At 34.3% G+C, this 27,491-nt stretch overlaps 1 long non-coding RNA gene across 1 annotated transcript in view; it reads right to left on the reverse strand.

Annotated features, from left to right (window-relative positions):
* Positions 1 to 4,901: 4,901 nt before the first annotated feature.
* The window catches only part of LOC138858297 (uncharacterized), an 84,520-nt gene continuing 61,930 nt past the window's right edge, over positions 4,902 to 27,491 (reverse strand). Inside the window, exons 2-3 of the long non-coding RNA XR_011397446.1 lie at positions 7,673 to 7,726; positions 4,902 to 4,957 (exon numbers count right to left, since the gene is read on the reverse strand). This is a non-coding gene — a long non-coding RNA (uncharacterized lncRNA). The remainder of the gene's footprint in view (positions 4,958 to 7,672; positions 7,727 to 27,491) is intronic.

A 27,491-nucleotide genomic window follows, 5' to 3' on the forward strand; every position in this document is an offset into this window, starting at 1 on the left:
CAAAATACAAATTATTACATATTTGCAAAAAAAAAAGAAAATGTGAATATCCACAATTAATTTTTGAAAATATTGTAATATAATCAGTAAGCCAATTAAAATTTTTAGGAGTATATTTTGATAAAAGGTTTAATTTTCTGTATCAATGTCTTAACTTAAATATAAGTTACCAAAAAGATTACACATAATTAAGTATTTAACTAGCAAGCGATCTTTTATTTATCTCAACTCCCTAATGAATGCTAAAAGAGCCATAATACTCACTTAAATCGACTAGAGCTTACCCATTTTCGGATGGTGTGCAAATTCGAACCTGAAGCTGTTAAAACCTCCTTAGCATGCAGCGAGCCGTCAGAGTATAAACGCTTTTCCTACGTCATCTATTAAGTGTATCTTGGCGGAATGTGGCCTACCAACAATAAAGGAAAGGGTATACGAAGCAACCCTGCAACTAATTCCAAAACTGATATACTCTCCAAATACCAACTTACAGAAAACGGTAACTTACGCGTCACGACATAAACGGAATTTCAGGCTAACATCCACTTTACGCCGCTGTATCAAATACGGAAAAGACTTAAACATACATCCGCCCCAAAAGTGCAAAGAGGTCAACAAACAGCCGGAGGGTTATTCAAAAAAAAAACTATCAACATGACTCTTCACGGCTTTATAAAAAATTCACAAATGGAAGGTAGTATTTCAGAAATTTTTTTTAGAGTTAATGAAAACCTATGAAGAAAACAATTGGATTGCAATTTATACAGACGGGTCCAATGCGACAAACACAGCTTTTACTCTCACAAAACCAAACGGAGAATTTATAACAGGCGGGATTCTTTCGTGTTACTTGTCGGTATGTGGCCGTTTCAAAGCCTAGAATATTCGATACATAACAAAGGCAAGTTTGTTATTTCTCCGGACAGCTTTTCTTGCTTATATGCTGTTTGTAACATCTACAACACTACTACACTTATTTCAGTACTCTGGGTACCAGAAGTGTTGGTATTATGGGAAATGAACATGCACACCATGCAGGTTAGTTCTCTGAATCAGCAGCAACCTTTCTAAATGAGCCACATGACAGAAACCTTCTCTGTAATATGCTTGATCGCTACGTACACGAAATTAGACACACGGAATGGAAACATTTTGACCATCGATACTCAACCTTCAACCCTACAAAGACAAAAGTGTATATCCTAAGAAAATATCTCGCCCACAAGCTGCCATCTTCACTCGCCTAAGAATTGGCCACACACTATTCACACGTGTCTTACAGTTTTTAATATTCCGTATTGATATTAATATTCCAGAAGCTAATCATTCTAGTTGTTAACTGCGATATAATTTTTCAGTGGATTCGTGAATAATTTTATAAAATGACATCACTGGTTGGTACGATAGGAATTCAATGTAAGTAAATCAAATAATTCTCATGTTTACGATAAATCACCCGTAGCGAAACAGTAAATTTTACTTAATTAACTTATTTTATTATGAAGTATTCAAAGTTAGAAATCTGAACAAAGAATACTGGTAATTTCGTACAGAAAACGATACTTTTAATTTACTATTTAATTGTTTCAGTTATTGAAATTGTCAGAATGAGTGATGGGAGAAAGCGACTTAGTGGAACCGAGTACAGAAAAAGGGCAGAAATTAAAAAAAGGAGAACAGAAAGAAGTAATCCGACAAACAGTAAAAATTAACCATTTTTTAAAAAATGAAAGTAAAAGCAGTATTTTGAGTGCAGAAACTGCAAACGTAAATCCTAATTCAATTCAATCTGAAGAAGATGAGACCGATACATACTCTGTTGTTTGTAACAGTGTGGCAGAAGCGGAATCATCTGTAAATCCAACAATTGAAGATTCGTCTCAGAATCAAACGTCGAGTCCTAACGATGTCGAAATAGTATAAACAATCAACAGTCTAAATAAAGTTCCCACACTATGGATAATTGACAATAACTTGAGGGAAATGATCGCAAGGTACGGTCTTGATCAAAACAAATCTTGTGTCTTCTAAAAGTGAAAGAATATATACTGATCAGCGTCGTTTTCTGCTAATATCTTCCAAAGAAAAATGAAAAGTAATAAAGTGAAAGATCGAAATTGGTTAGTTTATTCTGAAAGTAATAGATCTGTATATTGTGCCAAACATGGTCCATTTGGTCCATTGGAGTGTAGAACTCAATTTAAGATTGGAGGTTTCAATGACTAGAAAAATGCAGATTATCGAGTAGATCAGCATGAAACTCTGCGCATCATAAATCTCGTATTCTGAATTTGAAAGATAGAAATCAGATTGATAACCGACTTTATAACTTATTGCAGGTCCAGATTGATGAAGAAATAACTTACTGGAGAAACGTTCTGATGAGAGTTGTTGCTGTCGTGAAGCGATTGTATCAAAACAACATACAAAAGAGATGGGAAAACGACAACCAAAAAGAAAAAAAAGATTTGATGAAACTCCCGAATAAGATATTCGAATGGCTGCAAGAGATTACTTCAGGGTTTCTCGTTCTCATAGATAGACTCATATCCGAATTAGCAAAGCGGCTAGAGGCTTATAACAGATTTAACAGGAAATTTTCATTATTACTTAAATGTATGAGTTGTCACCATCAAGTGACATCAAGAAAAAGCCAGTTTTTTGGAAGAAACGTATCCTAATGATTTAAAAACAGACTTAGTTCAGGAATGCGTACACTTTCAAGCCTACCTGTCCTCGAAAAAAATTTTAATAAGGTTCATTGAAAAGTCTGTCTTCTTTCATGCGACAACATCTTTATTTATCTAAACTTGGATATAGCACTTCGTATTGCTTTATGTACACCAGCAAAAATTTGTTCTGGTGAGAGATGTTTTTCTTGCTTGAAGAGAGTAAAGAACTATCTACGATCGACCTTAAGTCAAGAAAATCTAAACACTTTACGACCTAATCAATGATTTTGCGAATTCAAACTCCCGCAGAAAGTTATCGTAATGCTTTTATAATTTAAACATATTTTTAATATAGAATATATATTTTTAAAGATAGAAAGTATAATTTATGAAAACTTAAACAAAGCTATCAAATTTTAGAGGTAGTAGGGGCGGCAAAAATAAAAAACCTACAGCCGCCAAATCTGTAAATCCGCCACTGAACTCAAGGAAATCTCCTAGGACCACTCCCATATATCTTGTTCCCTAGCGATATTCCTGCGCTGACAAACAGCACAATTGTCACTATAGCCAATGATACCTGCATTACTACGACCGGCAAAAATGAAGTGAATCATCTAACAGAATTATAACTTCAATCAACCAAATATTGATATGAACAGAGAGATGGTGCGTAACCTTTAACGAGATAAAGTCAACACACGTAAACTGCACTAACAAAAGTAGACTTAATCCCTTATGTACACGAAATATTGGAGTATCCACCTCGGAATAAATATCTCGGCACGACGTTGGATGCAAAGCTAATCTAAAAGAAGCACACACAGAAAATAGTTGCAAAGCTAAACTTTAAACTAAACTAGTACTATTAAAAACATGAAATTAAGCGTTCCACTGGTTAACTCTTTGTATATTTCGATACAAAATCGGAGGATATTGAATTCTAAACTTCTTGAATCCGCCTACAAAACTAATTTACCTCCTTTAGAGGATTAAGGTACTTCGCTAGCTGCGTCTTAACATGATTCTACAAATTTTCGATTGGATTTATATACGGTGATCCAGGGCGCTATGTAAGGGTCAAACATTTTTGACGTTTTATCTAATATTCTACAAGGAGGGTCAAGTGTTTCGTGTCATTGTCTTGCTGAAAGATAACTTTTTCAGCGGCAAGACCCAAATCTTCGATGACTGTCGGCAAATTTCGTTGTAAAATGAACTACTCTTACGCATGATTCTATCAATGCGTACAAGACGCCTAACACCAGTTTTGGTGATACACCCCAAACAATGATTGACCCGCTATGCTTTACTGTTAGGGAGACATGGTTTGGTTTAATCAATATGTCGGTCAGTGTTGAGTTATATACTTATTAAATCAATGTATCCCCGGATTTGATGATGCAATTTTATAAATATTTAAATATAATATACGTATATAATGAGAAAAGTCAGCTGGATGTTTCAAAATCTTGGATATTAGTTATATGGGAATTAAGGCAAGTTTTCTGCTTATTTAATCCGATTAAGGCACAAAAATATACTGTCATTAGAAAAAATTGCCTTCTAAATTTCATTAAAATAACCAGAATATCGTCCGATATTTATGTGTGGTATAAGTTCATACAGTGGCTTATGAAGTATCTTAACCTATTAGAGTTTTATTACAAGTGCCGCTTGCTACTGCAATCCCCTGTAGCAAATTACAGTGATAGAATTTTACAAATTTTCGAATAATGGCGATTTGTGGGCAGTGGATCGGTTGCGTCCATCTACGAACACGTCCTCAGTTTCTTGCCAAGAAATATATGTACCGAGCTTCATTACGATATCTCAATTTTTACTCAAGTTACAGCTTGCACAGATAGATGGACCGGTGGACAGACAGACATCCGCAATGCAACTCGTCTCGTCCTCCTTATTTTTTATATATATACAATATAACCATATATCTATCTAGACTAGTGTTAGATGATACAAACAGCTGGTAGGTAAACAAAACTAGTATACTCTATAGTAATATGTTGCAAAAGTATATTTATTAATATTATTTTAGACTAATGTTATGATATTATACCAATGCAATAATTATGGAAATTATATATTATTTGTAACATTTAAACTAATTGACGTAGATATGGAAGAAATATATTAGCTATCGAGATATTTGTTGGCCCTTATATAATAATTTGAATATACATTTACAAGCACTGAGCTGAATTTATACATACTTTTTTCGATTCCATTCTTGACTTGTCTCCGTCATTATTTGAGCCAAATTGAAACTGAAATTAAAAATATATTTCTTAATATTATTTGAAATGATATTACGCCAGAGAAATAATTGTGAAAATTATATTGGTCAAGTAAAAAGTTACGTGTCGCATCATGTCATACTATACGGCTCTGAAAACATGTTTATTCGCGCTAAATGTTTGTCTTGTGAGCGCTCGTCAAAGATGCACACCAACAAAGATAAAATTCGCTATATTTTACAATTTTTCTTCGATCAAAGCAAAAAAGCAGCCAAAGCGGCTGAAAACATTAATTTAGTTTATGGGCCCGATACTGTAAACGAACGTGTAGCACAAAAGTGATTTGCGAGGTTTCGATTCCGGTAATTTCGATGTCAAAGATGCACCACGCGTCGGGAGGCCTATCGTCGAAAATTGCGTTAAAATCATGGAAATAGTGGAAACAGACCGTCACGTGAGCACTTATTTAATTGTCTGACAGAAAAAGCCAGTTTTTTGGAAGAAACGTATCCTAATGATTTAAAAACAGACTTAGTTTAGGAATGCGTACACTTTCAAGCCTACCTGTCCTCGGAAAGAATTTTAATAAGGTTCATTGAAAAGTCTGTCTTCTTTCATGCGACAACATCTTTATTTATCCAAACTTGGATATAGCACTTCGTATTGCTTTATGTACGCCAGCAAAAAAATTTGTTCTGGTGAGAGAAGTTTTTCTTGCTTGAAGAGAGTAAAGAACTATCTACGATCGACCTTAAGTCAAGAAAATCTAAACACTTTACGACCTAATCAATGATTTTGCGAATTCAAACTCCCGCAGAAAGTTATCGTAATGCTTTTATAATTTAAACATATTTTTAATATAGAATATATATTTTTAAAGATAGAAAGTATAATTTATGAAAACTTAAACAAAGCTATCAAATTTTAGTGGTAGTAGGGGCGGCAAAACTAAAAAAACTACAGCCGCCAAATCTGTAAATCCGCCACTGAACTCAAGGAAATCTCCTAGGACCACTCCCATATATCTTGTTCCCTAGCGATATTCCTGCGCTGACAAACAGCACAATTGTCACTATAGCCAATGATACCTGCATTACTACGACCGGCAAAAATGAAGTGAATCATCTAACAGAATTATAACTTCAATCAACCAAATATTGATATGAACAGAGAGATGGTGCGTAACCTTTAACGAGATAAAGTCAACACACGTAAACTGCACTAACAAAAGTAGACTTAATCCCTTATGTACACGAAATATTGGAGTATCCACCTCGGAATAAATATCTCGGCACGACGTTGGATGCAAAGCTAATCTAAAAGAAGCACACACAGAAAATAGTTGCAAAGCTAAACTTTAAACTAAACTAGTACTATTAAAAACATGAAATTAAGCGTTCCACTGGTTAACTCTTTGTATATTTCGATACAAAATCGGAGGATATTGAATTCTAAACTTCTTGAATCCGCCTACAAAACTAATTTACCTCCTTTAGAGGATTAAGGTACTTCGCTAGCTGCGTCTTAACATGATTCTACAAATTTTCGATTGGATTTATATACGGTGATCCAGGGCGCTATGTAAGGGTCAAACATTTTTGACGTTTTATCTAATATTCTACAAGGAGGGTCAAGTGTTTCGTGTCATTGTCTTGCTGAAAGATAACTTTTTCAGCGGCAAGACCCAAATCTTCGATGACTGTCGGCAAATTTCGTTGTAAAATGAACTACTCTTACGCATGATTCTATCAATGCGTACAAGACGCCTAACACCAGTTTTGGTGATACACCCCAAACAATGATTAACCCGCTATGCTTTACTGTTAGGGAGACATGGTTTGGTTTAATCAATATGTCGGTCAGTGTTGAGTTATATACTTATTAAATCAATGTATTCCCGGATTTGATGATGCAATTTTATAAATATTTAAATATAATATAAACATACGTATATAAGGAGAAAAGTCAGCTGGATGTTTCAAAATCTTGGATATTAGTTATATGGAAATTAAGGCAAGTTTTCTGCTTATTTAATCCGATTAAGGCACAAAAATACACTGTCATTAGAAAAAATTGCCTTCTAAATTTCATTAAAATAACCAGAATATCGTCCGATATTTATGTGTGGTATAAGTTCATACAGTGGCTTATGAAGTATCTTAACCTATTAGAGTTTTATTACAAGTGCCGCTTGCTACTGCAATCCCCTGTATCAAATTACAGTGATAGAATTTTACAAATTTTCGAATAATGGCGATTTGTGGGCAGTGGATCGGTTGCGTCCATCTACGAACACGTCCTCAGTTTCTTGCCAAGAAATATATGTACCGAGCTTCATTACGATATCTCAATTTTTACTCAAGTTACAGCTTGCACAGATAGATGGACCGGTGGACAGACAGACATCCGCAATTCAACTCGTCTCGTCCTCCTTATTTTTTATATATATACAATATAACCATATATCTATCTAGACTAGTGTTAGATGATACAAACAGCTGGTAGGTAAACAAAACTAGTATACTCTATAGTAATATGTTGCAAAAGTATATTTATTAATATTATTTTAGACTAATGTTATGATATTATACCAATGCAATAATTATGGAAATTATATATTATTTGTAACATTTAAACTAATTGACGTAGATATGGAAGAAATATATTAGCTATCGAGATATTTGTTGGCCCTTATATAATAATTTGAATATACATTTACAAGCACTGAGCTGAATTTATACATACCTTTTTCGATTCCATTCTTGACTCGTCTCCGTCATTATTTGAGCCAAATTGAAACTGAAATTAAAAATATATTTCTTAATATTATTTGAAATGATATTACGCCAGAGAAATAATTGTGAAAATTATATTGGTCAAGTAAAAAGTTACGTGTCGCATCATGTCATACTATACGGCGCTGAAAACATGTTTATTCGCGCTAAAAGTTTGTCTTGTGAGCGCTCGTCAAAGATGCACACCAACAAAGATAAAATTCGCTATATTTTACAATTTTTCTTCGATCAAAGCGAAAAAGCAGCCAAAGCGGCTGAAAACATTAATTTAGTTTATGGGCCCGATACTGTAAACGAACGTGTAGCACAAAAGTGATTTGCGAGGTTTCGATTCCGGTAATTTCGATGTCAAAGATGCACCACGCGTCGGGAGGCCTGTCGTCGAAAATTGCGTTAAAATCATGGAAATAGTGGAAACAGACCGTCACGTGAGCACTTATTTAATTGCTGAGGAACTAAAGATAAGCCAGAAAATCGTTTGGAACCATTTGCATAACCTTGGATTCAAAAAAGAGATCGATGTTTGGGTGTCACACGAACTAACGCAAAAAACATGATGGACCGAATTTCCATCTGCAAATCGCTGCAGAATCGCAACAAAATCGACCCGTTTCTGAAGCGGATTGTGACTGGCAATAAAAAATGGGTCACTTATGACCACATCGAGCGCAAACGGTCGTGGTCAAAGCTCGGGAAAGCGACCCAGATGGTGGCCAAGACCTGATTGATGGCCAGGAAGGTTTTGCTGTGTGTTTGGTGGGATTGGCAAGGAATCATCTACTACGAGGTGCTCCCCTATGGCCAAACGCTCAATTTGGCCCTCTACTACCAACAGCTGGACCGCTTGATCCAGAAGAGGCCTTCTTTGATCAACAGATTCCGAATTGTGTTCCATCAAGACAACGCCAGGCCACACACGTCTTTGTTGACTCGCCAGAAGTTATTGTTATTGTTATGGTTTTTGTTTTTTAAGTAATAAAATCTTCAAATAAATTTTGAACCCATGCTTGAAGTTTAAAATATAATTTTTGTATTAAGAATCGTATTGACTTTTAACATAAAGAGATAAAAAGTATCCTAAGTCCACCACCTGGTTATAAGTAATCTCCCAGTTAATTTTCAGCCGTTGAATTGAACCGTTCTTGGGTTATAAATATTGTAACTAACTTGACTCTCGTTCATATACAATAATTTATCTATATACATAAAAATGAATTGCTGCTCGTTAGTCTCGCTAAATCTCGAGAACAGCTGAACGGATTTATTTTATCGTGGTTTTGAAATGTTTGAGGAGATTAAGGGAAGGTTTAAAAACCCTCCGAAACTTTACCAAAGTGAATCGTGAAGTCGACTAAATTGCAAAGTCACAAAAGAAAATTGCATAGTCACAAAATACATAGTACAAAATAGTGTTCGGCTTGGAGAAACTTAATTTTGGCTAACTTCTATTGTTAATCTCTCAGATTTAGTTTTTTTATAAGATTGATAAATCTTAAGTTTTGTAACAAATTAAATTTCTGAACGGAATCATAATATTTTAAATTAGATTTGACAATCAACAAATATGTCAATCTAATCTGTCACACTTCCAAAAACCGAAAAAACGATTATGATATTGAGTTATCGATCTTTGTTAGTTATCTTTGTGGCTACGTGCGCGATATCTTTCTTTACTTTGGTGATGCTTTGTGATAGTGACCAAGTATTGAGAGACAATTTCTCACTTTGATAAGAAACAAAAAATAGTAAAGAAGAATTAAAATGATATTTAAAAATTTAACAAAGTAAGATTCATTAATTACAATTTACGATGTCGAGATAGGCTTAGAATGCAACGAGTTCGTGCACATCAAACACAACAACAGCTAGCGAGATATAATGAAATTGAGCGAATCCGCAGACGCCGTGCTCCTGCGATTCTTGAACGAGTTGCATTCCACTATGATCCAGCAATTGATTACTGTGTCGACAAATCGGTTACAATTGCAGAAATGAAAATATTTTGTAAATATTGTAAGGGGTTAAGATACACTGGTGAATCTAATGACTTATGTTGTGTTGGAGACAAAGTAAAATTGCCAGAATTGGTCCCACCACCAGATCCTTTACGCTCTTTAGTTTCTGGGATTGAAAATGATTCTAAGCCCTTCTTGGCCAACATTCAGAAATATAACAACTGTTTCCAGATCACATCATCAAATTTCATGCCCAGTTTCAAGGTATTATACCAAAATATTTTTTTATAATATTCAAGTTTGTACTAAAACATATAGGTATATCAGAAACTAGAGGACCCCGTCCACACTTTGTTGTGGCTAAGGTATAAATTAATTATAAACTATCCAATACAGCAAAATTATATTTATGAATAAAAACGAAAACGTTATTTGCGGTGTAAGAATAACCTGGCGGATCACTTCCAAATCAAGCACAAATAGCCACAGTAACGCGTAGACGGAGTCCTCTAGTCTATAGATAATATAAAACAAAGTCGGGTTTGTTACAACACTTATAATTCGAGATTGGCTAGACCAATTTTCGTGGTTTTTGGTTCGTTGGATTTTTATCATAATACATCTTAAAAATAAAGAAACCTCGACGAAAACATTATTATAAAAGATGAATCATTTTCCCTAAATGTTACTTTGCTTCGTACCTGCCAAACAATTGTTGTCCGTCCTGCCAAATACTATAAGTAATGGTTGACATGCGTTCAGAAATAATGACCAATTATTAAAGTTTACGCGTGCGTTCATAAATTTTTTTTGTATAAATTTAAGATTATATTTTAGAAAACAATTTCTAAGATTTATTTTATACGTTAACGAAAAAGGAAATGCCTTTTTATGTTGTCTGTGATTTTTCTAAGATTAATAATTACTAAGGTTAAAAAGTGCACTATCCAAAGTAGTAATCAGTGATATACTATTGTATTTCCGAAAACAATTTCTTAAATTTATTTTATAGGTTAACGAAAACCTAAATGTCTTTTTATGTTGTCTATGATTTTTTAAAGATTTATTACCAAGGTTAAAAAGTGCGCTATCCAAAGTATTAGTCTATTATCTAAACTATTGTCACTGTCTCGAAAGTTTAGGTACTTTTTAAATTTGTTTGCAAAGAGTAAATCTGTTTGTTTTGTGTGGCTTTGTGCAAGTACATATTCAGTATTACTATTCATAACAATGCCGCGTCCTAGAAGATCTAATCTTTCCCAGCGAAGCCGTAATGCAATTATGTAACAAAACATCGCGAGTCATCTATCTGAGCAAGTCATCTATCTGAGCAAGAACGATTCGTGCTTCTCAAACACAAGAGGGAAGAGAAGCAGCCCGAGAAACGGCTAGGTTACAAACGAGAAATCGTCGAGCTAATCATACGGATCAATAGAGGGATCATCTTCGAAGTATAAGAAGAAATGCTTCAAGTATTGACTTGAATCGAGCAGCGCTTCTATATGATTGCACCATCGACTACAGCTTGCATCGTTTAGTTAGCATTGGTCCAATGGACGTTGTTTGCCAGCATTGTGGCGCATTGAAATTTGCTGGTGAAACGCCTGGTTTGTGCTGCCTTAGTAGCAAAGTGAAATTTTAATTTTTGGCTCCGTCACCAGAGCCCTTGTGTTCCATACTTTATGGCGAAACACAACAATCACGACATTTTCTAGCGAACACTCAAAAATACAATGGCATTTTTCAAATGAATTTATGTTTATTACCTTAAACTTTACTTTATTTTCAGTGATGGTAAAAAATTGTTGGAATGTAATTTGTTAGATTTCTGTATTTGTCTCTAAACCAAAAATTTCATGTTACCATTTGAATACAAAAGTGATGGTAAATCTAACTATGCCTTTGACTTTACAGATTCAAGGCCAAATTTACCATCGCATTGGATCATTGCAACCTTTTGAAGATGCACAGCATAAATTCCTGCAAATATAATTCAGGGTCAATATGGAAGAACAACTTGACCGGCATCAAGCGATCAACACAACTATGAAAAGAGCAAATTTCCAAGATCTGCAGCAACTGATCCATGAACATCATGCTGTGCAAGACTGCATTAGAGCGCATGCCAAGTGATGGTGAAGGATGACGCAATATAATACCCGCTGATGTTTTGGCAAGGAGACGATGGATATCATTTCAATATCAAAATGATTAATCCATTGAATGGTAAGCATCAATATTATAGTTTTCATTTTAACTTAATATATACATTTTATTCTGCTTGTTTTTGGTATCAACAAAAAAGCTGTCACTACTAATTTAGCAGAGAGTAGCTGTAAGGGTTGTAAGCCCTTTAGGGGTTGTTGGTTTAGAAAATATTGAACAAAAATTAGTGGTCACATTCTCTTTACCCCTTCAAGGAATACAGACAAAGATTTTTTTTTCTAAAATACAAATTTTACTGTATTTGTTTCAGGTGAGGAAACTAACAAGGTTAGTTCGATGATTTATAATGCATATCGTTTGATAATTCGTGAAAATTATGACATCTATTTTTTGCGATTTCGTCGACTGCTTCAACAATATTGCGTTGACATGTACGTTAAAATCGAAACGGAGCGCCTGAATTTCATTCGGCGAAACCAAGCTAAATTGCGTTAGGAAGAGTATATCCATTTACGCGATGCAATGAGCTCAGAAGGAGATGTTGGTCGATTGACTATTTTATCAACGACATGCGCAGGTAGCCCGCGTCATTTGCATGAATATGCGCAAGATGCAATGACATATGTTCGTCATTATGGTCGCCCAGATCTATTCATTGCATTTACATGTAATCCAAAATGGATGAAATTTACTCAGCTGGTGCTTCCCGGACCAACATCAAGTGATCAATACGACATCACCGCACGTGTTTTCAAGCAAAAAATCCAGTCACTGATTAATTACATTGTTAAACAACACGTCTTTGGGATTACTCAATGCTGGATGTATTCAATTGAATGCAAAAACGAGGCTTGCCGCATGCACATATTCTAATTTGGTTATTCGAAAGAATTATGCCGGATCAAATGGATGGTATCATAGGTACGGAGATTCCTGATCCTGAAACTAACCCAGATCTACATAATGTTGTACTAAAGAATATGATTCATGGGCCGTGTGGCACCATCAACCGCCAATCACCGTGCGTGGTCAACGGCAAGTGCTCCAAACGGTATCCACGAAAAATGACGGCAGGGACCTTCACAGGCAACGATGGTTATCCAGCGTCGATCGCCCGATGATAATGGTAGAACTATCACAACTAAAGTAAAAGGAAGCGATTTTGTGGTCGATAACAGTTGGGTTGTTCAATATTCGCCACTTCTTATCAAAACATTCCAGGCACCTTGTAATGTTGAGTATAGTAATTCGATCGAGCCAATTAAATACATTTGCAAATATGTCACGAAAGACAGCGACATGGTAATTTTTGGTATCCAAACATCCAATACCAACGATGAAATTACGCGCTATCAAGTGGGTAGATATGTGCAATGAAGTAATTTGGCGTATATTATCATTCCCTATTCACGAACGTCATCCCACTGTTGTACATTTAGGGGTGCATCTAGAGAACTGTCAGAGAGTTTATTTCACAACGTCGAATGCTGATCAACGTGCCGCAACACCTCCAGCGACAACACTGACCAGTTTCTTTGCGATTTGTCAAGGCGATCCGTTCGCACGAACATTGCTGTACTCAGAGATGGCACGCTTTTACACTTGGAACGCTATACGTCGAAAGCAAGGCCATGCAGTTGATGTTCTTGGTCGTATTTACACAAGTCATCCGAAGAATGATGAATGTTTCTCTTTGCGGTTCTTGTTGGTTCATGTTCGAGGGCCACCATCATTTGAATTACTACGAACTGTTAATGGTATAGTGTGCCCAACATTTCCTGCAGTATGTCAAGAGATACATTTTCTTGAAAACGATGCTCATTGGAACACAACAATCGCTGAATCAATTGTTTCTGCATCTCCAAATCAGATATGCACATTATTTGCTATTATCATTTCGATGATTCCCATCGTACCCATGTGACCAGTGGAACAAATACAAAGATAACATGTCAGAAGACATTTTACATTTAATTCGTGTTAGCATAAGAAATCTTAATATTGAGGCGAATGAGGAGATGCATAACCAGGCTTTACCCTTGATCGAAGATATGTGTTACCTCATTTGCGGCAGTTTGTTAGTCAGGTTAGGAATGACAGTGCCCGATCGCGGAATGAATAACGCATTTAATAGAGAATTGGAACGTGGACGTGAATATGATTCACATGAATTAGTACAATCAGTTCGAAGGAATGTACCAGAGTTGAATCCTAAACAAAGAGAAGTCTATGATACATTGATTGATGCAATTGATGCTGGAAATGGTGGCTTATTTTTTTCTGGATGCCCCTGCCGGGGATGGAAAGACGGAAAAATTTTCCTCATGTCATTGATTTTGACCACTGTACGTGCGAGATCAGAAATTGTGGTAGCAAGTGCTTCTTCTGGAATTGTGGTCACATTGTTAGACGGATGCCTGACGGCTCACTCAGCGCTAAAAATGCCATTTAACCTTCAATTACTGAAGCGACATGTAACATTTCGAAGCACTCCGCAATGGCCAATGTTTTGTAGCATCAAAAATCATAATATGGGACGAATGTACAATGGAGCACAAACGCGCATTGGAAGCTCTTGACTGAACATTAAAAGATCTATCGCAATAGCGCGAGATGTTTTGGTGGTGCAATGATTTTACTATCTGGCTATTTCCGAAAAACACTACCAGTTTGAGGAAGTTCTTATTCCGATGATCCCAACGGATGTGCCCTTTAAATTTAATCGAATTCAATTCCGATTCGTCTTGCCTTCGCCATGACGATTAACAAAGGGCTAATCATTGACTATTTGTGGCCTTAATCTAGAAAATGCATGTTTTTCTCATGGTCTATTGTACGTGGCATGTTCACGTGTCGGTAAACTATCCGTTTTATGAGAAGAAAATAAAGAATGTCGTTTACCACAACGTGCTTGGGTGAACAGAGTTAATCCGAGTGCATCACATGCTACACATCATACTTTAATGTAATCTTATTTTTCCTAACACGTGTTTGAAGTACTTAATTTTTATTTGTATTCTCTTTCTCTATGTATTGATCATAATAAAATAATTTTATATATCTATCTATGTTCATATTTATTTTGTATCATTGTATTACGTCCATCAAAGCCTAAATTAGATCAGCTAAACGGTAACACGACATTAATTGACTGTTAGGCGGTACGAAGTTCGTCGGGTGAGCTAGTATTATAGATGATAACTTTTTTAAATTTTTCTCTGCATAAGAACCATCCTTGAACTTCAGCAATATTTTAGAAAAAGAATTAGAGAAATCGGTTCAGTTGTTTTCGAGATTTGAACTTGGCAACACATTTCAGTGCTTAATTCGCATATTATAGATAGTATATTTGGTCATGCGATTCTATGGCTATGATATACATGAAATTCTTTTACATATACTATAAACTATTTAATACAGTGAAAGTATTAATTACAAATAAAAGCGAAACCCGGTAATTATACTCGAGGTTTAATATAAAAAATTTTACACATATTTGTCAATGTAAAAATTTTCTCTTTGGCATTTTACTAAAAATATTATTTAATTTTTTATAAATTTCGATATATATTTTTTTTATTTTTAATAATATTTTTTTTTTTTAATTGGAGATTTAAACTATCTTACGATTCATGTTGGACCAACTTGGACACAATGTGTTAAATTTAAGTTTAACGCTTTCCTTTCATCGGCAAATGCATTTTTCCGAAAAGGCAGAAGTCGCACGGTGCCATATCAGGTGAATACGGGGAATGGTTGATTTTTAAAATTTGATTTTTCTTCAAATAATCGGCCACAAGCGTCGATCGATGAGACGGCGCATTATCGTGCAACAAACGCCAACTTCCATCGCTTCAAAACTCCAAGGTAGAATACCGCATTAACGTTTTGGCCGGATGGAAAAAAGTATTTGTGGACAATACCCTTGGGATCATAAAAACAAATCAGCATTGTCTTCACTTTTGACTTCTCCAGGCGATTTTCTCATTTATGTCCTCACGACCACTTTGAAAACGTTGAAACCACTCGTGCACTCTGCTACGGGATAGGCAATCATCGCCATAAACTTGTTTCATCAATTGAAACGTTACGGTAAAAGCTTTACCAATTTTAAAACAAAATTTAATGTTGACTCTTTGTTCGGAGCTCATTTTCGTACCGATGACAAATATTATATAAATAACTTCACTTCCAATAGATGAGATGTCATGAAATTTTTACTGGAAGTCTATAAAGGATAGCAGATTCTACTTTGGAACGCACCTTGTAAACTGGAGAATCCGCCTCGGCAAAATTTCTCGGTACGACGTTGGATGCAAAGCTGAACTAGAAAGAGCACTGACAGAAAAAACTTGCAAAAATAAACTTTAAACTAAGCGTTCAACTGGTTAGGCATACTCTTTGTATACTTCGATACAAAATCGGATGATATTGAATTCTAAATTTCTTGAATCCTCTCCCAAAATTTATTTACCCCCTTAATCGAGGGAGCCGTGTAAGGGTCGACAATTTTTGACGTTTTATCTAATATTCTAAAAGGCGAGTCATGTGTTTCGTTTCATTGGCTTGGTGAAAGATACTACTCTTCCGCATGATTCCATCAATGCGTACAAGACGACCTACACCCCAAACCATGATTGAACCGCCACCATGCTTTACTGTTTGGAAAATATGGTTTGGTTTAAACCATGTTTAAACATGTCGATCAGTGTATAAGTTATATATTTATAAAATCAATTAATTGATGATATTTCCCTGGATTTGATCCTTGCAGTTGTAAACATTTGAAATGTTTGGTTACACCCGAACTTAGCTCTTCCTTATTTGTTGACATTGTTCAGATATACTTTAGAACTTATTTTCAAGCAATTTTATAAATATATAGGCAATTCACAAGCTTCGTCTTATGGCTTATGTTGTATATCAATGGTCTTAAAAAATACGACACTTGTGAGCACCCCTTAATTGTTCTATGTCATATTATGTAATATTTTTACACTGGACCAGCTGGTAATGAAATATTAAGAATTCAAAAGTGACAAAAATAAAACTGAAGCTTCTTTATGTTGAAATGGCGACAATTTGGTTTACATTGCAACCACAGAAACAACAAAATATGTTTTATATTTCACTTCTCTTTAACTTAATTTTCCTGAATATCGTGGCTTCTTTCCATATAATTAAAGAAATTGATGAAATTTATTTATTTCTTTAATTTTAGCCACTTAAACATCAACAATAAAAAAGTAGACAGGTACTCTGATAAAATAGAACACTCAAAATACATACCTCGCCGTGTGGTTTTGCATGGGAAACAACCACAGCGTTGGTATGACAGTCATAAAAGATAAGACAATATTACAATATGACACCTTATGAATACCCTAATAAAATATCCAATATATCTTAGTAGCCTTAGCGCTTCCCTTTGTGAATTAATTATTCATAATAAGTTTTCTTGTTAAATAAAATAAATAAAAAATATTATATAATATATGTACATATAGGTATGTTGTAATTGTCCGCTCTGACCGATTCCAAAATGACTAATAGGATCTCAAAATACATCTATGTATTCAATTTCATTCGGATATCTCAAAAACTGACGAAGAAATTTTTATAACCTTCGCCTAAAAATCGCTTACTCGAAACGGGATTTAGAAATATATTCTCTTAGGTAAAATTGTTCAGAACGATCCGTAAAATATTTGCCTCATTCTGCAACCTGCTCTAATATATGTATACATATGTAAAATGTAAATAGGTGCAAGTATATGCATAAGTCCTATTAGTTACGCTCTTTATATAATATATAACTCAATAACGGCTGAACGGGGTTGGTTGAAAATGGGCTACCTCTTTAGCAGGCGATGGACATAGGATACATTTTATCTTTTAAAATTCAAAGCTGTTCATAAATATGAAAGACGAACGATGCACAGAAATTCAAAATAAGCTAAACGCAACAACCTGAAAAATTAGCGGAATCCAGTGTTGAAAAAAATTCTATCCTAATTGAAATGAGTGCATAATGGCCCACAAATATTCTCGAAACATTGCACAGAACAATGCAAGATTAAAAAAACAATGAAATTACTACTCTCCGGGTATTTCCGACTGATCGGTCATTCTTAGCTCTTGCTAAGTCAATGAGATTAACGAAAGTTCAAACAATTCTTCTTATAGTGAGTTATGAGATGATTTGATTGACCATAAGTATGTGCGGCCAGTTGCAAATTGATAAACCAGCCCAAATATATTAAGAACATTATCTAAAAATTAGAAATGGTAAAATAGAACTGCAAACTAATATCTATATTCAACAGTTGTTGCCAGTTGTTGTATTGTATTTTAAATCAATTGCAACTTTTGATGACGAAAATGAAAGTGAAATAAAAACTGTCAAATTGTGTTCCTAATTCTCTGGATATACCCGTAATGGGATCATATAATCTTCGGTTGAAAATGGGCTCCCCTATTATTTTTTGAGTAATTTGAATCCAACTCGAATATTCCACGGTACACGTTTGATAATCAAAGAGATTACAGGCAATGTCCTGTTGTCACGTATTCATATGGTACTCATAAGGTACTCTACTTCCTATAACATTTTCGTCTTTATTTATAAAAACATTTACTATATGGAATATTTTATGTACCTTAAATTCATTACAAATTTGTTACTCTTTCAAAATAATTTGCAAGGTATTTGATAATAGCTATTGGCCCTTGAGATGCGTATATTAATCCCTATTTTCTACTGGAGAGCTGAAAATAATTATTTTTAAGAAATATATTTTATAGGGACTATTTTTAGAAATTACTAACACTATCAATGTTTGGGGCATGTAATTTTTAATGAAGGAGGATCTTTAAATATCCTGTTCAATGCTTCAAGTGAATATTTGCATGCCATAGTGCATTCATCCATGGTTTTATTTTGCACACTGCATCTGGTTTAATTTGAATGCTAAATGTGCTATTCTGTCTCCATCTAGTAAATTTGCTGTTTGATCGTATCCCAGCAAGAAGTAGCGAAACACTGGTGCATTCAAAAAACGCATAGGGGGACTATGTCGTGCCGATACTTCCAGTACAATGCGGTCGCAAATTATTCATCATCATCATTTAGGAGTGGAACATTGTGAGAGACAGTGGCTGCCTATTCAAAAGTACCATATTTCGTTTCACGATTTATATCGAAATGACTGATAGTAGCAATCACCACTACATTGCTTAACTGAATGATATCGTTAGACCGTTTCACCTTGTACTATGTCGATACAATATCAAATCATCAAAAAATTTTAATTATCCTACAACATTTGTGATCGGGTTGGAGCACATGTCGCCGATAATAATGCAGTATAATGCTGCTTCAGCAAGCATGCTGTCCCAATGATTGTTATTTTCTAACAAGCATTTATCTTTACAGGTTGGATACAATTGTCCATTTACTTTACATATATTTTGAAATATTAATTAAAATAATCGATTGAGGCCATTTAAATTGCGTGACAAATTTTTGGTCTATTTAAAGCACAATCAAGCGCTGTTTCGTTCGTGAAAAATACCCAATAAGTCGACTTTTTTCACCCTTTTGCTGGTCGAAAAGTGACAACGGAAGGCACCTGGCGGGATTAACTGGTTGATTCATAGAATAGATACATGAAAATTATTAACTAAAAGTTAGGGGTTGATCCTATAAGTGTGAAAAGTAAGAACTATGCATATTTTTCAATTCTGAATCGTAAAGTTTTTTTTATTATTTGCAATCTACGTTTGAAAATAATAAGCAAATTAGATAACAAAATCATAATCTTAAATATAATATAATACACCGTATGATATGTTCATATTTCATGAGTATATACTAGGCGCCCTCCGCTGCGCGTCGGGACGCTCGGCTACGTCCGCCCCCCGCCGAGCGCGAGCTAGCACGCTCTTATGTTAGTTGCTTCTCGACAGCAGCAGAAAATTTTTATATATAATAGATAATCAAAGCCGACTTTTAGGCGGAGTTTTGCGCCTTTGTGGTATGCAAAGCTAGCTCGCTCTTATGTTAGTTGATTCTCGACAGCAGCAGAAAACTTTTATATATAATATAATAGAGAGATAACCCTGTACCTATCTCAATTAGTTTTAGGTGATACTAACAACCGTTAGGTGCACAAAACTACTTTTATTTGATCTTCATTCTTGTTGTTTATTATGTCTTGTAACTTCCCCAACTGTAACATTAAAGGCGAGTCAGAGCGCTATGTTTTATGCCGGCGTTGTGATGGGCTTGCCCATATTAAATGTGTTGGACTGATAGGTAGAATTTTAGATTCTATTCTCGACTGTAAGGGATTGCGTTGGTCCTGTTTAAATTGTAGATTTAGTAAAATCGATCTATTTAAAGTTTATAGGGAGACACGCAATGGCTTTAAAAACATTTAGGCACTACGAAAAATTTTTCAAATCTTTAAAGTGCCTCAATGATTCTCACGAATCCTCCAAACCTGCTTCTAAGCGTAAACGTCCTTCCGATGAAGTAACACTTAGTTCTTCTGTACAGAAGACTACGTCTCCTCCAAATCTATATATATAAAACAAAGTCAGATTTGTTACCAATTTTCATGGCCCCGAATAGCAGAATACATCTTAAAAATAATGAAAACTCGACGAAAACATAATTATAAAAGTCGAATAATTTTCCCTAAATGTTACTTTGTTTCGTACCTGCCAAACATTTTTTGTCCATCCTGTCAAATACTATATGTATATTATATTCTCGAAAACAACTCCAAAATTTATAATTTTACGTTAACGAAAAAGTAAATGTCTTTTTATGTTGTCTGTGATTTTTCTAAGATTAATAATTACCAAGGTTAAAAAGTGCACTATCCAAAGTAGCAGTCTATTATCTAAACTATGGTCTCTGTCTCGAAAGTTCAGGTACTCTTTAAATTTGTTTGCAAAGAGTAAATTTGTTTGTTTTGTGTAGTTTTGTGCGAGTACATATTCAGTATTACTATTCATAACAATGCCAAGTCCTAGAAGATTTCATCTTTCCCAGCGAAGCCGTAATGGAGTTAGGCAACGGAATATCGCGAGTCAACTATCTGAGCAAGAACGAAAAATTGCACGAGAAGAGCGCCGCGTTAGTATGGAGCGAAGAAGAGCTTTAGTTCGTGCTTCTCAAACACAAGAAGACAGAAAAGCAGCCCGTGAAACGGCTAGGTTAGAAACGAGAAATCGTCGAGCTAATCGTACAGATCAACAGAGAGATAATCTTCGAAGTATTGGGTGGGCAGTTAAGTAACCGCAAAGACAATGTTTCCATGGAACTAAATAACTTTATTCTGTAATGTATTGCCCATTTTGATCAATGACCTTTTGCCATCATAATCCCACGCTCATAAAACTTCTGGCTTTTATTAGCAAAAAAACTGAATCAGATACGATTTGACATCATCATCATTATTGAAATTTTTACCATTCAAGGAGTTTTGTGAAGATCCAAACAAAAAGTAATCCGATGGTGCAAGGCTATGACTATATGGTAGATGTGGCAAAACATCCCAACCAAGCTCCAATAATTTTTGCCAAGTGACCATAAATGTGTGTGGCCTTACAATGTCTTGATGGAATACAAGACCTTTTCGATTTATCAATTGTTTAATTTCGTTAGTTGTTATAGTTGTAAACAACCAATCGCCAGTTATCATTTGTTTTAAAAATCTCTAATTTTCATTACGTTTCTTTAGCAAATCGCAGCTGTTAATGCATTGCGACAAATGCATTTCTTTCAGTTCGTTAAAAACTCATGTATCCAGTTTTTCAACATAGCCAAGTTGTGTTAAGGGATTTTCAATGCATGTATGTGATACCTGAAGCTCCTTTGCAACCTCACGTGTTGTACTGTGACGATCCGAATTGATTATTGCTTTGATTAGGTCGTCATCCACTTCAACTGGACGACCAGAGTGGTTTTCATCTTTGAGTGAAAAATCACCAAATTTGGCAAACCAATTTTGACACCACCGTTCTTTTATGGCTTCGTCGACATAAACAGCACATAACTTTTTGTTAGCCTGCGATGCGTTTTCCCTTTTGTTTTACTTATGGACAGCTAAATTTTCAACTAACAATTAACAAAATGTGTTTTATATTTGAACTACGCCAGCAAATCTAAAAATTCCACTGAAGCCATCTATGAGTGAAATCCGCAATTACTTAGTTGCCAACCCAATCCAAGAACCATTGACTACAGCTTGCATCGTTTAGTTAGTATTGGTAGTTGTTTGCCAGCATTGTGGCGTATTGAAATTTGCTGGTGAAATGCCTGATTTGTGCTGCCTTAGTGGCAAAGTGAAATCTATCGACTGTGTAACGAACGAAGATGAAGCCACTAATTATCCAACTGAATTTTTAAACTCCTTGGATGCGATGTTGATGCTCAAAGTAAAATTTAAAGATGAGGAAGTTCTTATTCCAAGGATTCCGATGATCCCAACAGATATGCCCTTTGAATTTAAACGAATTCAATTCCCGATTCGTCTTGCCTCCGCCATGGCGATTAACAGATCACAGGGCCAATCATTGACTATTTGTGGCTTCAATCTAGAAAATGCATGTTTTGCTCCGCTTTTTTTGTTCTTGCGCATGACAAAAAAAACAAAGAGTGTCGTTTACCACAAGGTACTTGAATGAATAGAGTTAATCCGAGTGCATCACATGCTAAACAACATACTCTAATTTAATAATTTTTTTTTTGACACGTGTTTGAAGTAGCTAATTTTTATTTGTATTCTCGTTCTGTATGTATTGTTTATCATAATAAAATTCTTGTATATATCTATCTATGTTCATATTTATTTTGTATTATTGTATTACGTCCATCAAAGTCTAAATTAGATCAGCTAAAAGTAACACGACATTAATTGACTGTTAGGCGGTACGAAGTTCGCCAGGTCAGCTAGTAACTTAATAAATCCCTCTTTTCTTTGCCCGCAAGGTGGTAAACCGTCAACTTCCAAAGAGCTCGATTCCCCAAAAGCTCTATCTAATAGTAATAAATGTCTTACAATTCTAGAGAATCCCATAGCACCTGTTAAAAATTTGGTAGATATTCCATCTAAAAAATCTATATTTATTTCTAGACTTGCCAAAGATACCTTTGTTAAGGGAATTAAGTCTTACAGTTCGTCACGGCTAAAAATTGATGATATAATATCAATATCCGTAAATTTAACTTCAATTATGATAAAAGTATATCATCGTTTAAAATAGACGTATCTCTTGAAACATTCAAAAAGATCTTAGATAGCCTAAACTTAGAAGTCATACTGAAAACATTGCTAATTTACCACAAGCAACCACCGATTTAAATAGATTATTGATTGATAGAAATTTGCTTAGCATTTATTCTCAAAATGTTAGAGGTTTTAATACAAAATTAGCCGACTTGAATTTAAACAGCTGCAATTTTAATTTCCATATAATTGAATTTACATTAACACGGCTAAAACTTCACATTTTGTATAATGAGATTTTAAACAGCGAATTTCAAATATTTTCCATACATTCCTCTATTTCATCTAAAGATTTTCTTGTTTCAGGAACCGACTCATTTTGAATTTAAGTGTATTAGATTCTATGTTGATGGTTAGTTATTTATTAACCCTATCTTACAAGTATATACCACCCCATTCGGACTTATCTGTATACATGCAGCATGCTTTTTTAATAAATAGTGCTACTTCGATGGCAAATAATGCAGATTCAATAATCGTATTAGGGGATTTCAATTTACCGTGTGCTTCGTGGAAAGCTTTCGAAAAATTTCCGAGTTGGATCTGAACCAAATTAATTTGATTCCAAATAAATTTGGTAAATGCTTAATGATTTAGTATACGTTGATACCTCTTAAAAGTGTTCCGTTATTCAGATCCTGCTGTGGAAAAATCTGTCGAAATCTCAGGCATTGTACGGGATAATAATCATCAAACTTCGTGCTTCTGTACTCGGTTTTACTTTGCAAATGCTAATTTTAAAAAGTTAAATACAGAACTTTCTACAATAACATGGCCTAATTATAATGGTGACATTGAATTGAGTGTCTTGTCGACTATTCTAAATATTCTGTATTGCGTCGACAATATTTTGACCTAAACCAAAATGTTATAATAATTACTTAAATAAAGTAAAAAAGAATCTTTTTTTGATTTCGTCAACTCCAAACGCAGGATTTCCAAATTTCCGTCCGCGATGAAATACAAATCTATCATTTCAAGTGACCATGTTATTATATCCAATATGTTTGCAGAATTTTTCAAGTCAAACTGCTGTAATAATTCGTCCAAAACTTTTTCATTATACGCTCTAATTATTTCTGAAGAAGACATCCTACTTAATTCAAATAAGTTAAAACCATCTTTTAGTTACGGCCCAGACATGATACCCTCATGCTTCCTAAAAAATAGTGCCAAATATATTTACTTGCCTTTGACAAGGATATTTAATTCCTCTCTTAAATATGGCATATTTCTTTCAATATGGAAACAGTCATTTATAATTCTAACATTGAAAACTATAGAGGTAGCGCGAAACTATCAGTAATACCTAAACTTTTTGAAGCTTTCAGCACTGACCATATAACCTTTTTGATTTCTCCGTTAATTTCCTCACCTCAGCATGGATTTCGTAAAGGGAAATCGAATCTAACAAACTTGTTTGAATGTGTAAACCATGTATCTTGGGTTTTAGGGAACGTGCGGATGGTTTATACACAGACTTTAGCAAAGCTTTCGGTAAAGTAAATCTCTCGATTATCATACATAAACTTGACCTGCTGGGCTTTCAGCCAAGATTTCTTCAATGGATAGCTTCCTAGCATTATAATAGAACACGCAAGTGATATTTAAGGTTTTAAGCAACGTAGTCATCTTGGGCCGATTCTGTTCATGCTGTTTATTAACGATATCTTTTCAGTAATAGAATTCTCTTTTATTATACGCTGACGACATAAACCTTTTTAAATCATACACTTTAACTGAGGAACGGTGTCTGTTGCAAACAGACTTACACAATTTGGTTGCATGGTGTGATAGAAATGATTTGCCATTGAATCTAAATAAATCTAAGACGATGTGCTTTTCCCGTAGATCTGTGCACCCCTCTTCCTATGTAATATATCACCATATTGTGTAGCAAGTTTTTAACTATATTGATTTGGGAGTTAATATAGACCCTAAGCTTAATTTTAGTATTCATATTGATACCATGGTCTTGAAAGCAAAAGCTGCTTTCAGTTTTGTTAAACGTTGGTATAAAGAATTTAGAGATCCGTATATTACTAAAACACTTTATACAACTTTGGCTGGACCTATATTGAAATATGGCTCTGTTGTATGGAACCCTAGCTACCAAATCCATTCTGACAAGTTAGAGTCTGTTCAAAAACAATTTTTATTTTTCGCCTTAGGTAGGTACCTTTACTGTTAAAATCCTGTAGATCAAATTTTGAACTAAACGAACTATTTCGCTGTATATGTCATGATTTTAATTCTCATTCCAGCACATTTGACTTATCTGTCTCACTTTTCAAAATACAAAAGACTTTATCGTTTTCTCTTAGTAAATGAAAATGTAACAATTTATTATAACGTAACTGTAAATCTAAGCTGTTGAAATTTTTGTTTCTGTAGCTTAGCAGTTTTAGATCTCACACTTACAAAACTCTCTTGCCTTTTCTGACTCATCTAATTCCGCACGTATGTTGATTGCGCCCCTCGTTAATCGTAATCATTGGGTTATATAAAAAAAAAAAAAAAAGTTCAAATACATAAAGCCAGACTGGTTATTGCGGAGCTCCACCCAAAATTTAAAAACAAATTAACTCCCCTTTCGGCTGGCCGGAAAGGTCACCTGATCTGATTGCACAAGTCTTGGTTTATAAGGTTATGTCAAGCAAGAAATGATTTGATTTAAATTTAATGGTTGCTGCATTAATATTTCCTGTAATCGTTTAGGTGTATTGAAATTAAGCTGAAGAATAATAGGTGAACTAATTCTCAACCGATGATTATGTGATGGCATTCCGGGTATATCTAGATAATTTAAAAATACAATTTGAAAAGTAACGTTTTCATTTTCATCAACAAGAGTACCGAATGGTTTTAAATATATCTGATAGCTTGACAATAACTGCTATATCATTTCAAATTATAATTGAACTTTTTATCAACCCTCTTTTAGGTTACATGTTCCGTTTAGTTTGTTATTTTCGCTCATTATATAGCATAATAGCAGCAATGTCTGGCGATTTAACTCTCAATGCGATATTACATGTAACCGGTTTCATATAAATAGTTCGTCCCAGAAAAAAATAATTAAAAAATACGAGTGGCTATATAAGAAATATGTTTTAAAATATTAAAAAACATGCTTTTAAAGCACATTAAACTAAAAAGTGAAAAATAAATATAGTTTCAAAATACAAAAAAAAACATGCTTTTAAACCACTTCAAACCAAAAAGTGAAAAATAATTCCTTATTTTGTATAAACTGACAGAAATATAGGCTGAAAAATATTTGTACAAGTATTATTGTGAGAAAAGCATGGGTTGGTTTGTGCTTTTTTCCATATATCGAGCACATCACCATTTTCTTACAATAATCGAGTATTATCCGGTCAATATTTCCGTCTTTAATTGTAGAATTGCAGTCCTATACTAAAATGTACAAGAACACGAGAGCACCCCATTGCAAACATAGAAAAATCAACATTTATATGATATATTCGTGACTTCGTCCCTGTGAAATTTAACAAACAGGTATTCCTCAGTTCAGAGAGTGTGCGATAATTTATTGATTCTGCATTTGGCACATGTTGGCAGAGTATAATACAGCTCTACAAAAACAAATTGATATCTTAGCCAACTTGGATTCTTGCAAGTTTAAGAATATAGAAACAAATTTGAGTATCAAGTCAGACTATCTCCGATCTGGATAAATTTTTGAATAATTAAGAAAATTTTAGTGAGGAACAAAGAGAGAGGTTCAAACAGGATCTAAAAGTGATGGAAGAATGGGAGCAAGGGAATGGGTCGTCATATAATGGTAGATTACTGCTGGTCCTTAAAAACAAATTACCAAAATTATAAAAGTAAAGCTCATAAAAGGAAATTATTGAAATATAACAAATTAGAAATTTATTTCTCTGCTTACTTAAATGTATTCTTATTTTTTTTCAAAATAAAACTGACATTATAAGCTGTTATCTTAATGCATGTTTTCTGTTCTTTGTAGTGTAAAAGGGAAACAAAGATAGTTTCATGAACTGCGGGCTCAAATTAATATATTGAAAACCACTAAAGATCAGTGTAATAGTTTTGTTTACCTAACTATTGTTCGTATTACCTAAAACTAATCAATATAGATATGGACTTATATACAATGGGTAAAAATGTATATCAAGAAAATGTTTTGTACCAAAACATTTGTGTTTTTGAATCAAAATATTAAATACATATTTTTATATTCATGCAATATGTTGCTACAGAATATAATAGTTTTGTTTACATAACGGTTGTGGTATCACCTAAAACTTATCTATATAGATGTGACGTTATATTTAGATACCATATTGTCCCGGCAAAA

This window comes from Bactrocera oleae, chromosome Y (assembly GCF_042242935.1).
Source record: "Bactrocera oleae isolate idBacOlea1 chromosome Y, idBacOlea1, whole genome shotgun sequence".
Classification (NCBI taxonomy): Eukaryota; Metazoa; Arthropoda; class Insecta; order Diptera; family Tephritidae; genus Bactrocera; species Bactrocera oleae.